The sequence below is a fragment of the Dipodomys merriami genome, unplaced genomic scaffold (assembly GCF_024711535.1).
Source record: "Dipodomys merriami isolate MVZ:Mamm:240054 unplaced genomic scaffold, mDipMer1.0.p SCAF_290, whole genome shotgun sequence".
Lineage (NCBI taxonomy): Eukaryota > Metazoa > Chordata > Mammalia > Rodentia > Heteromyidae > Dipodomys > Dipodomys merriami.
In genome coordinates, this window is record NW_027204382.1 from 710273 (window position 1) to 722550 (window position 12278).

Below are 12278 nucleotides of genomic sequence, written 5' to 3' on the forward strand. Positions count from 1 at the left end.
CCCCCCAAAAAAAGATGTTTGTCATAGACAGGGTTGTTTGTAGTACAATGGAGTTGAGGTCCAACAATAGGGAAACAGACGTTTTTTAATTTTTTAATTTTAAATTTTTCTCAGTTGGGGCTTGAACTTGAGGCCTGGGTGTTGTCCCTTAGCTCTTCTGCTCAAGGTTAGTGCTTTACCACTTGAGTCACATGCCATTTTCCATTTGCTGGTGGTTAATTGGAGACAAGAGTCTCATAGCCTTTCCTGCCTGAGCTGGCCTTAACTGTAATCCTCAGATCTCACCCTCCTGAGAAACTAGGATTACAGGCGTGAACCATCAGCACCTTTCTGGGAAACACATTTAAAAGCACCAGACATGTAATATGGAACCTTATCTAGCAGTTAGAAGACATGAGCTAGACACACATAAGAGAACGTGGACAGAACTTCAAAACAAAACTTCATTGAGGGCTGGGAAGGTGGCTCAGTGGTAGAGTGCTTGCCTTGCATGCCTGAGGCCCTGGTTCGATTCCTCAGCACCACATAAGCAAAAAGAAAAAAGCTAGAAGTGGCGCTGTGACTCAAGTGGTAGAGTGCTAGCCTTGAACTGAAGAGCTGAGGGACAGCGCCCAGGCCCAAAGTTCAGGCCCCACGATTGGACCAAAAAAAAAAAAAAAAAACAAACTTCATTGAACACTGCAGAATTTAAACATACTCATTTAAAGAACAATATTATATATGCTTATATCTCAGAGATATGCATATAACCAAGCACACATTTAAGTGTATTAGAGTATCTACCTATGCTAGCAATGAAAAGAGAAAATAATAAGGTAAAATAAGATAGGAAGAGGCCGTGACTGGAGCATGTACCATGAACTGAGAGCTGAGAAATTAACTCAAGTCTTTGTGCTTAAAGTCCTGGGAGGTGGGAGGAATGCTTACCCCCATTTTTCTAAAAACTTTCATACCACGAATGAGACATGATGGCTATTTTTGAGCAGCAACTCTAGGCTCATTCATCTAGCTTGTCCACGTGAGCAAAGCTGATATCCATGAAAAGTGAGACAATGGAGGATAGTCCATTTACAAAACAGAAATGCAGTGCGAGATGAAGATGAAGAAGAAAGAAGGAGGAGGAGGAGATGAAGAAGAAAAAGAAGAAGAAAACTGTTACACAGTTATGTTGGTGACTCCTCTAGCTTCGTTATTTCCATCATACAAAAAGACAAGATATTTGAAATAATATTATGTAACTCTGAATAAAGGAGACACTCCAAGTCATCTGAGACTCTGAACAAAATCTGAATTTTGTTCCTAGAGATGGATTATTTAGCATCACTAGGCTCCTATATGTGTGTCGTACATACACACAAAAAGTTGTGGTTTTTTTTTTGTAGTGGTACTGGGGTATGAAGTCAGTGCTTTGTGTTCTACCAAAAAACAACAAAAACCCAAAACAAACCAAATAAAAAACACCCAAAAAACTTAAGAGGCTATATACTGGTGACTCATGTTTGTTATCCTAGCTACTCAGGAAGCTGAGGTCTGAGGATCACAGTTTGAAGTCAGACCTTGCAAGAAAGAGGTTCTTACCTAATTAACCACCAGAAAGCCAGAAGTGGAGCTGTGGCTCAAGTGGTAGCCTTGAATAGGAAAAAAAAAAAAAAAAAACAACTCAGGGATAGCACCCAGAAGCCCCTGGACTGGCTTACACACACACACACACACACACACACACACACACACACACACACACACACACACACACACACACACACACACACACACACACACACACACACACACACACACACACACACACACACACACACACACACACACACACACATTTTTTTTTTTAAAGTGAATTGGCCTTAGGATTTTGTTTGTTTCAAATTGCTCTCGACCAAACAGGAAACAAAGGAGTCTGATTTGGTTCCAAGACTTCCTTTCTAAGGCTGCCAGGTCTGTCCTCTCTCTGGGAGTGAGAGCCAGCAAGACTGGCTATTTCTCTGCTTCTGAGAAGGCCTTTTCTGCCTAGGTCGTCACAGCTGCAGACGCCACCTGTGCAATGAGTCTCTTGCCTGTTTGCAGTTCATTCTTCCTCATCTCCAATGGTCTGCCTGAGCAGATGACCGCTGGGACCTCACATCTCTTGTTTTCTTAACTTCAAACTAGAGCCGCCTCACTTCAGTGACTCTCTAAGAAGGGACTGGTTTTAAATAGAAGGTTTTAAATAGGAGGGGAATGGAGGAGGGGAGTAGATTCTTCAGCCTTTGATTCCATATTATCACCCAATTCTTCAGCAGAGTTGCCTTTCATATTTAAAATCCCTTTCTTTGAACACTCAGGGAAAAACATTTTTTTAGCTACTGTTTCATTTGGCTATCATTTCATAGTGAACTTACTTACACACTTAGCTAAACACATATTAAAAGATCTGTTAGCAACACACCAAATTTAATGGAAGAAAACTTTAACTCCACTTTCCTGTCTCCATCCTGTCTCAGTAACTGCTGTCTACCTAATCAGGTGCTATATTTGAAAGACTGTCCATCCTCCAAAGCAGGTTTATTAGTTTTTAGAAACCATATGGTGTTAATTGATGATAAAAGTGATACTGTGAGGCACAGATGTTCCCTGTTTTTCATCTAGCAGTCTGTACTCACTTTGAAGTTTATGACCTGCTTACAGATTTGGGAGTACAAAGGACCCGGACCTTTCAATTCACAGAAAAACATTGAGTTGCTGGCCATTGCTAGTGGTCCTTTGCAATTAACTCCCACACTTATACGAAGAACAGTAGCTCTATAATTATAATTAAACCTTACAATTAAATTCCATGCTTCCCCAACTATTAAAGTATTTAGCACTCCATTGAAAGTATTTATACTAGCTGTGAATATTAAAAATATTTACTATATAACCAAACACCAAATAACAAAAGCCATTTTGCAATTTTTATGATATGTCTGGCTTTGGATTTTTTTAAACTTTACTATATTTACTACATATCCATGTAGAAAAATTACAAAACACAGATTAATGGGAAAAATATAATCTTACTTCAACATTTTTGTATATATACTGTTAGTCTTCATTTTTGTCTTAAGCAAGAATAAGTTACTTTGAAATTTCACCCTAATAGACTTGTTTTTTCCAAAGGTGAGCTTCTGAGAAATCAACTTCCCTTGCACTGACAACAGATTCCGCTCTGGGGTGAGGAAGTGGCTTACATCCTACCTAACAGGGTATTACTGTTACTCTGCATGCATAAAGCCTTCTTCCGCCAGAAAGACAATTGTGTGTCAAGAGTCCAAGAGTGGGACTGCCTTGGGGAAAACTGGCTCCAAAGCAAATTTTACTCAGATACAGTGAGTAAGCTAGGCATTGTCCTCACCTCTCTAATTATTACCTCCCAGAAAGGTGTAGGTTTGAACCCCAACTCCTTTTTATAGCCAGATAGCTCTAGTACCAAAGCCCTCTCTACCACAGAGCCTCAACCATGAAATGGGGACAATTACAGTTCTAATCCTCCCATTTTCCTGCAAACTCCCCTGCTTTCTCCCCACTCTGTCCCCTCAACAGCTTCTGGGTCTTTGCAAAGACCAGTTAGTTTAAAGCCCTTCCCACAGTAAAAAGGTTCCAACAAATGTGGACATTCTATGGCTGTGGGTTAGCATGAGGATTCGGAGACACTCGATATGAACCCCCTGCCACACTCGGGGATTCTCAGAACAATGATCTGTATTACAGGGAGGATTTGGTATAAGCCACTCACCTTTTTATTTGTCAATACTCTCTGTTTTTTAATTCTAGTCCAGTGCTCTTCAGTAGAACTTTCGCATCAATCATCTGTGCTGTCCAATATGGACATGGACAGCTATAGTGGTGAATGCAATGGAAGAATTGAATTTTTAGTTTCAATTTAATTCTTATTAATTTTACTGCCCAGAGACAGTTTGGTGATTTCTGTCTAATTTGATTTCTGTCCTTGTTTAATCACTCCCATTTCCTTTAAGCCTAAAGTGGATCTGCTACAGAGGCTTTTCTAAATGTCTCCTCATTCACACCATTTCAAATAGCATAGTTTTCTACATAGCATTTTCTTGATATGTGATAAGAACAACCCAATCACTAAGCAAGCTCCACACTTTCAGTGTGAAGCTCCTCTACCCAGTCTGACTTACCACCAAACACTTTGCAAATTTGTATGCTACTTCATTTTTTAAATTGGTGAATTTAAAAGGCTCCCTTAGAGATGAAAGTTGGTATTTCAGCTATCAAACACCATCATTTACCACCATCATATCTGCTCCATTCTGTCTTTGGGGCAATCCCATAGAGTCTTACTCAGAGCCTCAGTCTGACCTTACACCTGAGACCTTTGTCCACTACTCCAAACTGTATCTGAACTTGACCAGTCTTCCTAAGAGCAGCCACTGAGCTCCTTGTAATCAGCAGCTATGAGTCTGGCCATTGAAAGTAAGATCACCACCCTCCCTCCAGGATCCAGGTCTCTGTTCTTCACTGTATGATAAGCTGACATCTACTTCAGGTCCTATATAAGTCACCTGACACTTATTTCAGGGCAATGGCTAAAAAAAAACCCAAAACACGTCATCAATCCAAATCTTTTTTTGCATTAGCTTTTCCTCCTCTCCCAGGGAAAGGCTGCCACCTGCTGTTAACATATTAGCATTGAGCTTTTCCATGATCACTGAACTTCCTCCACACAAAATTAATGTATGCAAAACCCCACCTGTCCTCACTCTTGTGGGCCACAAGGGGAAAGGAGGGCAAACCAGGATGCATGGAGCAGGGCAAAGAGGACGCTCATCCTTTTGAACGGCCCCCAGAGGAATTGGCTTCAGATAACTAAATATAACAGCACTCAGCAGGACATGCTTCAAATTAGCTCATAGGAGACTTCAAAAAGATCGGTTGACTTCCACTTCTGTGTCTCTTCATTCTCCACAATTTGGGAAGTGAAAGGCTTTAGAGAAAACAAAAACCGATCATTTTTAGGGCAGTATGTCTTAGCTCTGATTCTGACTTCCCTCTAGCAAGGAGATTGAATTTACACATACATTTCAGAGTACATTTTGCTCACTATTATCTTACTGAGCAGGGTGCTGGTCAATCCAGCCTGTCCTTGCTGAAGTGTACCATTGTATCTGGGAACTCACCAAACTTAAAGAATTACTCATGGAAACTGGGCCCCAATGACTCATGCCTATAATCCTAGCTACTTAAAAGACTGAGAAAGGGAGAATTAAAATTTTATGCCAGGCCAATCTAGGCATAAAAGTTTAGGAGATTCCTTCTCAACCTATAACATGCACATGCCTGTCATCCTAACTATAGTGGAAGTGTAAAATAGGTGGATTATTGTTTAGGTGTGTGGCTAGGCAGAAAGAAAAACTTATTTCAAAAAAATAAACCAGGTAAACTGGGCACCAACAGTTCACTTCTGTAATCCTAGCTGTTTAGGACGCTGAGCTCTGAGGATTGCTGTTCTAAGCTAGCCCAGGCAGGGAAATCCATGTCAATCTTACCTCTAATAAACTACTCCCCTGCCCACCCCCAAAAGTGAGAAGTAGAACTGTTGCTCAAATAGCAAATGGTAGAGTGCTAGCCTTGAGCAAAAGAAGCTTAAGGATAGCACTCAGGCCCTGAATTCAAGTTTCAAGACCAGAACAAAAAAAGAAAAAATAAGTAGGCCAAAAAAGGACAGGAGACTGGCTCAGCCTGGCAAGTGTGAGGCCCTGAATTTAAACCCTAATACCACACACACACACACACACACACACACACACATGCCAATACCATACACACATACACACACTAGGGCTTTCAACTTTGAATAAACTCAATATAAGTAAGTTGATATTTACAACTAAATAATCAATATCACAAAAGTTTATGATGGAAGAATAGGGACAAATAGACAAACTAGCTTAAGGAAGAATGGCTTGCTGTCAGCGGTGGTTGAAATTTGGCAACCTCTGGAGAAAATCTTAGGGAGCGCTAAATTTTCACTTCAGTATCTTCTACTGAAAAAAGCAAAATGACAGAAAAAGAAAAAAATGTTTTTGTTAGTATATAAAGCTTTAAAAGGTTGCGTTTCTCCTGGCGCCAATGGCTCAAGCCTGTAATCCTAGCTACTCAGGAGGCTGAGATCTGAGGATCACAGTTCAAAGCCAGCCAGAGCAGGAAAGTCCATGAGACTCTTATCTCCAATAAACCACCAGAAAATCAGAAGTGGTGCTGTGGCTCAAGTAGTAGAGCGCTTGCCTTGAGCTGAAGAGTTCAGGGACAGTGCCCAGGCCTGGAGTTCAAGCCCCATGACTGACCCAAAAATAAATAAATAAAATAAAAGGTTGCATTTTAATAGCCAATGGAATGAATGAACCATTAAAGGGTCTGATCCTACAACACAGCTGTGTGTGTGTGTGTGTGTGTGTGTGTGTGTGTTCAAATAAAGGATTTTTGCTTGTTTGATGTTTTGAGACATGCTCTGTAGCCCAGGTTGGCCTAGAATTCACAATTCAAAACCTCCTGTCTCTATCTCCATAGGGGTAGGATATCAGGCATGTACCATCACATCCAAGGGTCAAATAAGATTTCTTATAAGGTCAAGTGTGTATTTGAGGGGGAGAAAACAAGAAGACACAGAACTTGGCTGCTCATAGAATAGTTTCTAGTCCAATCATGTCAGCTTTACCTAAAATATTGTTAGCAATGTGAATCATTTGGTGTTTAAACCCAAATGTGGAAACTGAATCCACATTTTAACCAGAATTCCAGGTGATTCTTAGGTACATTGAGTTGGAGAGACAGTGGAGAGAAAGTTGCCATTGCCAGAGAAACTATTGTGAATTTTAAAACCATAAATCTAAAGATAGCAAACAGCCTTCTATAATTTTAAGTCGGCTGGTTCTATAAAAAACATTCTTAGTAGTATAACCTAGTTTTTAAGAAGTCAAATGTATTATGAAGAGTTTTAAATATCAACTTATTTAGTGGCTTACAATAGCTTAGACACTCCCTTTTTCAAGTATGGATTTTATTTAAACTACCTTAGGAGATAATGGATTGTCAAATTTGTAAACCCCTCCTGAGATGATTTTAAACAATACTAAAAGTTCTGTAAAAGTTAAAATGGCTTGCCCTTTTATGAGCATTTCTGAAAAACAAGTATAAGGACTTAGAACTTTTCTGTCAAAGTGGTTGCTTGACATAAGCAACGCCATTTTAAAGGTAGCCAAAATCTTACAAGAAGCTATTTTAGTTAAGCCACAATGTGTTAAGAGAATTGGTTTTTTGCCTGGCATAGGTTCCTCATGCCTGTAATCCTAACTACTTAGGAGGCTGAGATCTGAGGACTGTGGTTCAAAGCCAGCATGGGCAGGAAAGTCCTTGATAGTCTTATCTCCAATTAATTACCACTACTTCCCCTTCCCCGCCCCCCCAAATGCTGGAAGTGGAGCTGTGGCTCAAGTGCTAGAGTGCTAATCTTGGGGTGGCAGGGAAGCTCAGGGACAATGTCCAGGCCCTGAGTTCAAGCTCCAGGACCAGCACCAAGAAAAGAGAGGAGAGAGGAGAGAGAGAATAAGGAAGGGAGAGGAAAGGAGAGAAAGGGGGAGGAGGAGGGAGAAGAGAAAGAGAGGGAGGGGGAGAGAATAGTTTTTCTGAGGGCTAGAGGTGTGGCTCAAACAGTGGAGCATCAGCTGAGTCAGAATTGTTTTTTTTTGAGTTCCTGTTTTGAACAAGTGTTCTGGTTTTAGTTGATTGCTCAGGTAAACTTTTATCCCCTTTAAACTAGCCAATCATATAAGATTGTGAACTTTGTTCTGACAAATCAGAACAAAGGGCAGTACTGTGTTAGGGATAAAAATCTAGGCTAACTGACCTCCTATCTTTGCTTACTTGGCAAGTGCTTACTTGTCCCTTACATGCCCTTCTACAGGAGTAAACTTTGCTTGCTGAGTTCTCTTAGACTTGGTGTCCTTCCTATGCAACACCTCCATATCCCAAGACATTTCCAACAATTTGGGAACTCATCCAGGATGGGGAATCCCACCTGAGGAGGGCATCCTGCTATTTCTTGTGAACTAAACCTATGCTCACTTGTAGCCAACATCAGACCTGAAATCAAGTTAGTCAGCAAACAGGGAAGGAGCCCAAGCAGGTACTTGGATAACTACGTAGCCTCATGCATGGACTTAGTCAAGAAAAATAGAGTTATCAGTAGTGCATTGATGGCTGGGTATTTTCAGGGTCAAATGTGTATCACTGAGATGTGTCCAAACAGAAAAGAGTTCTGATGCATGGGTTCATTCTCCTGCTGGGGAAGAACTGGAGACAGGAAGCAACTCAATAGGGATGATAAAGTACACAAAGGGCTGCGTAAGAAACCTTCAATGGGTGCGGTGGGGGAGCCATGAGCACATAGGAAAACTTGGTCATGGAAACCTGCCAAAATTGTAGAAGAAGAATTCTAACAAGTAGTTATGTTGAAAACGAACATTACAACTTTGGGGGGTGGAGAGGAGGATTGGGTGAGGGGTGGGGGAGGATGGGAAGGGATGGGAAGGGGAAACAAAGGAGGAGGCTACAATGCTTGATAAGAAATGTACTCATTATCTTGCCCATGTAATTGTAACCCCTCTGTACAGTATTTTCACAATAAAAAAAAAAGGAAGAATTCTAGGCCTAGGGAAGCCAAGAAAAGTAGATCTAAAAAGAATCTATTAGACGTTCCTCTGATAGTTTATTAGGGAGAACGCTCAGGTTTGAGTACTCTTTAACAGCCAATATTTGTTTTGGAGCTCATTTTTTATGTGTGCTTTACATGTCCAAATCTTATTGTGTGTGTGTTTGTGTAAATGGTCTGTTAGGTCTTGAAATTATAATGTATGAATCTTAGCAAGTGTGTTTAAACATTATGGCATAGGAAAAGTTTTAAGATTGCGTTTCTTTCTGGATATATAGCATTTTATGTTGATTTAAATTCAAAGATTTTATACAAGTTATCTCAAAACCCATATTTTAGGGCTGGGAAGGTGGCTCAGTGGTAGAGTGCTTGCCTTGCAAGACAGAGGCCCTGGGTTCAATTCCTCAGCACCACATAAGCAAAAAGCTGGAAGTGGCGCTGTGGCTAAAGTGGTAGAGTGCTAGCCTTGAGCTGAAGAGCTGAGGGACAGGGGTTGGGAAGATGGCTCAGTGGTAGAGCGCTTGCCTTGCATGCCTGAGGCCCTGGGTTCTATTCCTCAGCACCACATAAGCAAAAAGAAAAAAGCCAGAAGTGGCACTGTGGCTCAAGTGGTAGAGCGCTAGCCTTGAGCTGAAGAGCTGAGGGACAGCGCCCAGGCCCAGAGTTCAGGCCCCATGACTGGACCCAAAAAAAAAAAAAAAAAGAGCTGAGGGACAACGCCCAGGCCCAGAGTTCAGGCCTCACGACCGGACCCCAAAAAACAAACAAACCATATTTTAAAAGGTTCGATCAGTGAGTAGGAAAGATAGGGAGAGGTATGAGTATATGATTTTTGTTTTTGGTCGGTCCTGGGACCTGAACTCAGCCTGGGTGCTGTCCCTCAGCTCTTCAGCTCAAGGCTAGAACTCTACCACTTAAGCCATAGCGCCACTTCCAGCCTTTTCTGCTTATGTGGTGCTGAGGAATTGAACCCAGGGCCTCATGCATGCAAGGCAAGCACTCTACCACTAAGCCATCTTCCCAGCTGGAGTATATGATTTTTGTAGTTATCAAGATTGTCAAGATTGTTCCCAAGAGACCATGGGATGGGGGAGGGAGGAAATGGAAAAGGCATGATGTAATACTTCAGATGACTTTTGAAACCCAGACAAATTCTTAATAGGTGGACATGTGCCAAGTCCTGTCAAGCGTGACTGCCTGATAGAGTACTAGAGCAAGGTCAGACCAGACAGACAAGAAAAACAGCCCTTTAAAATAAGTAATGGACTTTTGTAGATGATTCTTCCCAGATAATTGAGGGAAAACACAATGGGTATTTGGTAATAGATGGGAACTCCCTAACTGGTTAAGTCCAGCCTACTACAGAGATGGTGATCCCTCAGGCTGCACTTGAGTGGATCTCTTAGTTGAAACTGCCAACTAACAAGGTTTGATCAGCAAAAGGAAAGATAGTGTCTATGTGGAGCTTATTTAAGTCCTGGAAAGTTGCCTGAAGCATGGGGTCTCTCCTTTGCTTTCTTTCAGGTCGCGAGGCCTTTTGGCTCAAACCCACCTTGAGTTTCCAGCTCACCCTCATCAACCTGGAGACTTATGTCCTTATGAAAGCCTGGGAAGGAAGATAAACTCCATCCCAGCTGGGAAGGACATCAGCTTCCGTTCACGGCCAAGACACTTGTTCCAGCAGCCAAACAAGAGGAGACTTATTACACCTGAGTTAAGGTCTCTCTGGTTTCCTACCGGAAGGAACAATGGACTATAGTCGTACACTCCAACCTTAAAGCCTTCTGGAAGGATGGCCATGGTTAAACATCAATCACCCACTCTCATAACACCCAGGTGATAGTTTGCCTTGGCTCCAAGGCCTGGACAGATTCTCCAGGTGAAATGGAATTGGAGCTTAGGAGCTGATGACTCAAAACTTGTAATAAATCCTTCTACACAAAGGGGTCCTCCTATGAATACAACACCTACTGCTATTCGAGGAAAAATGTAAAGGCAAAAGACAAGATTCTAGGAATCCCAAATCTTTGTTCATAAATAGCCAATTGGTTGAAATTGTTATGATGTTTATAAAATCTATCTCCTGTGACATGGTAGGCTTAGAGGCAGAAGGAACTAATATATTGACTTTTACCAAGTATATGTGCTTCATATTTGCATTTTGTTTTTGACCAGGGCCACAAACACCATTCCTGTAGGTATTATCTGTGTAAGCAAGGGAAACAAAGAGTGGAATGAATAGCCCATTATTAATAGAACTCAAGGCAAGGCACCTTATCTCAACCAATAAAAGTTAGGTGTCCTGGCACATTAATAGGATCACAGTTCAGGGCTCTCTGATACATAAATATGAGACCCTTTCCAAAAAAAAGTCAATAAAAATGGAAGTCCTACTTTGGCATCAGGATAAACCATAACCTATTTTCAGATTAAACTCATACTGTTATAAACTGATTTAAATACTAAATTTAGTAAGTTTACATTGGTGGATAAAATAATTTAGGACATTACACTAAAAAAAGCTTTGCTGAAACAATAATAAGCATATTTTCAGTTCATGAGTACTTGTTTATGCTAATACGTTCACAGTACAATATTTATATAGAATATACTGTACAATATGTATTATATTACACACATATTGTATATTGTATATAGTACATATTGTATATTATATATACAACATTTGCTGGATGTAAAGTTTGCTATTGTGAAATAAAGAGCTAGTACTCATGTCTTCTTAAACTGCAAAATGATTTTTTTTGTTGTTCCTTGTACCAACATCTGTTTGCTGCTCTGTATTTATATTGGCACATAAATACACAGTTTCTATCGCGTTTATTAACTTCATTATTGTCATACCCACAAGTATACATGTAATACAGTAAACATAGGCCTTTTATAGGTATTATGATGTTGGGAAATGTGCAATTCTTTTTTTGTTGTTGTTGTTGGTCCAGGGTCTTGAACTCTGGGACTGGGTGCTGTCCCTGAGCTCTTCAGCTCAAGGTAAGTGCTCTACCATTTGAGCCACAGCGCCACTTCTGGTTTTCTGGTGGTTAATTGGAGATAAGAGTCTCAGGGACTTTCCTGCCAGGGATGGCTTTGAACCACTATCCTCAGATCTCAGCCTCATGAGTAGCTAGGATTACAGGCGTGAGCCACTGCTCCCCATCTTGGGCTATTCTTTAATAGAATATATAAACCTGATGACTATATAGCCCTGATAACTTATGTTTCATGACTTTTTGTTTGGCAGAGGAGTAGTACTGGGAATTAAGCCAGAACCTTTAGCATGCTAGACACAATCACCCTACCACCAAACCACATCCCCAATCCTTGCTTTTTCAGACAAGGTGTTGCTATGTAGCTTACATTGGTCCTCAAATTAAGATCTTCCTGCCTCTCTCAAAATAATAGGCATGTGCACATTGGACTTTAACTTCCATGATTCCTAAGAGGTATAATAAATTGGACAAATATAGTATTTATAATATGGTAGCTAAGAATTTTCTTCCTATTTGCTTCTTCTGAGATAAATGATAGACTTTTTAAAAATTTTTTTCTGTATGTT